The sequence below is a fragment of the Rhopalosiphum padi genome, chromosome 3 (assembly GCF_020882245.1).
Source record: "Rhopalosiphum padi isolate XX-2018 chromosome 3, ASM2088224v1, whole genome shotgun sequence".
NCBI classification, from domain to species: domain Eukaryota; kingdom Metazoa; phylum Arthropoda; class Insecta; order Hemiptera; family Aphididae; genus Rhopalosiphum; species Rhopalosiphum padi.
The window spans coordinates 7,760,553-7,763,821 of record NC_083599.1 but is presented as its reverse complement, the minus strand read 5'-3'; positions in this window follow the sequence as shown (position 1 = coordinate 7,763,821).

Sequence of the window (3,269 nt, the reverse complement as noted above, 5' to 3'; positions counted from 1 at the left end):
TTTTTTATTTAAATGTAACATTTGTGTTCTGATTTTATAAATATAAGTTGTTATAGGTCTAATAAAATATGAAATTTGGTTTTTAAATTCTTGGGTATTTTTATTAATATTTTCAAAATATACAGAATGCATGTAGGTACATGAAATATATTATATAGAATGCAATGAATGCATGATACATCTGCGAACACAAAAGTGTATAGAAAACCTATTGACCATTGTCGGTCAAACAATTGCAGGCAGGTCAACCGTCTATTAATATAAACCTAATATTTACACATACTTTGACTGCCAAGAGAAAGTATTTCTATACATGAGTTACAATTTAAAGTGTTTAACTTTTAACAATATTGGTTTTATAATAAATGGATAATAATAAAATGTATAGAAACCTGACGACAATTTTCGACGCACCGATCGACAATTCAACGTATCAACCATCGAACTGTTAATATTATCACACCAAAAACACTTCGTTAAACTCTGCGAAAAAAAAAGTTAAGTTAAAAAAAAAATTAATTTAGTAATGATTAAATCTATAAAATACGTAATATATTGTGGAAACTAAGTAAAATGCTATTTTATACTATTAAAAATACCTATGACGACAATTTTATTATATATTATAAAAATAATTCATGTATAAAGTTATATTTTTATTAGAATATAAAAAAATAAAAGTAAGTATAGTAAAGATAATATTACAATAATTTTCTGCGCTTTTTCATTAATGCAAATTTACTTATTATGTTATTAAAATTGGTTGTTTGTGCTATGTTGCTTTCTATACTCAATGTTGCTAAATACGATAGCCAGTCTTCAGTCATAGTTGAGCAAAGGTATAATATTTTTAGAAGTTTTAGTCGGCTAAAATACGTACGCCACCAAACACATTACATTAATTGATTATAAATGTAAATTGATATTTTATTATTATTATATTATTATAAAACAAATAATATACAAAGTGGTATTGAAATATTAACATATTATTAAGTATTATTTTAGATACTATAGTTAAATTTTCTTATATAAGTGAAACTATGATAGTATGATCGTTAAAGGATTTTTATACATAGGTAACTATTACAATTTAAAGCTTAAGCCTCCGCTCAGTATTAACAAATTTATTTAAAATGTCTTCTTTGTTAAGAACGTTTTGACAAATCTCTTTCAATTGCTATGATAGATAATTGAAAATCGATTTGGTAACATGGTTGACCTTATATGTAAATGTTTATTCGACGCATTGCTAAGAATGTTGTAATGATATACCTATATAATATATATCATTATTAATCAGTTAAATATGTAATTTAATGTTATTAATTATATATAATTTAATTTAGGATGAATAATGATATATATATATATATATAAATAATATGTCATTATTTAATTAATAATATGTAATTTATTTTAACATTTACATTTAAGATTAGGTACTATCAAAGTTCATATACATAAATGCTTTATAAGATGCCCTGTTTAATAGCATAGGCAAAATCCCACAATTTTTCATATAAAAGCACAAAACATACTAGATAAAGCGCTTAGTCGTACACCTAATCTATATTTTGTAACTGCTCATTATATTATATTTAGTTTGTTAAATTAAAATATTGTTCACAATTCACTTTTGTATTTCATTAGTTCCTAATTCCTTCAAAACTCGAAGGTTCAGTTTAAACATCAAGATTTGCAAGATTTATGTTAATATATCTGTTGCCACTTGGACTTATTACGATGAAACGCCTGGTATGGTTGGCATAGGCAACCCAATGTTCGCTGCGTGAAATTGACGGGGCAGGCAACCCAAGATACGACGACGAGGACTACGATAGGAGACCAAAATATACTTAAATTACGGGACTAAGGAAGTTGAGTTTATGCACGGAAATAAAGGAGATGAGTTTAGTTAAAAGGGGAAATGTCTCGGTGGTCGGAATCGGTTTGGTGCAATGACTACCGAGCTCACACAAATCGGGTGAATACTTAAATCTATACTTAAAATTAATATTTGATGATGATGATGACAATGATGATGGTAACGTTGACAAATAACGGACGACGGCAGACGGACTTGAAGACCTTGTCGGCCTCTCACACACCACGGCGGGTGCTGGCGGTCTTACGCTGCAGTGACTGCTCAATCCCGATCTCGGTCGATTGAGGAGCACCGTCCAACGTTGTCTCAATGACGAGTTGGTGTATACAAGTATACATGACACACACACACACAAATAAAATAAAACTCACGTAACTGCTGTTATTGCTGGTATTTTATTGAATTATATGTATCAACACGGCAACGTTTCTCGTCGCAATGACTCGCTGGTACACAGGTGTCGCAATGGCAGAACAGATAATGATACTTTAATTTTCTTGCCGCCGTGAAAAGAGAACGAAAGAAGAGTTGACTATTTTTTTACAGTGGTATGTAGTACGTGTATATATATGCACAGACTTAAAAACTAACGACAATAATAAAAAAGGGCGTTTGCCGCGTAATCACAGTGAAAACATAATCAAAAACAGACGACAATAATACAAAACAATAAGACGATAACGATAGCAATAAATCAATTTACATAAATACAGGTGATTATAATTAAAGTACCTAACGAGTAACGATTGATAATGATTAATGAGGAAGAGGGATGTGGCGACACCGATTGTCACCACTTAACTGGTCGACCTGTCCGTCCGACGTTACCATATTCGATACGTGAATTATACCTTTTATATTATATTCGTCTTCAATATTTGAATTATATTCGTTTTTATATTTTTACATGTGTGCGACCATTGTGAATTTTATATGTGTTTTTATCGACGCGACGCAGCGATCGCGCCCCCACTCCGCGCCGTACGCGCAAAATCGTCCCGCGAAAGGCTACGACGCCTATCGCGACGTACGTAAAGCTCATCCTCTTTGCTCACGACGTTCGACCGAGCCACATCAGCGACAGTCCGACCGAACTTTTAACCGCCGACCCGAACCCGACGTTCCGCGCCATTTTACACGTGGGTATGGACCACGACCTCGCGCATCGACGATCGCACTTTCGAGATAAAATGACCACCGACACGACATGTCCGGTACGCGCTACGACGCGCACGGTCCCGTTCCATCTCGCGATTCCGCGACGAACGAGCACTTTCAAGCCGAACTTGGCTTCGACACGCTCTCGTCCCGTCGACCAACACGTTCCCGGTCTCGCGACCCGAACTCGACGACTTTCGCGCCCGCACGCAACCGCTCTGCA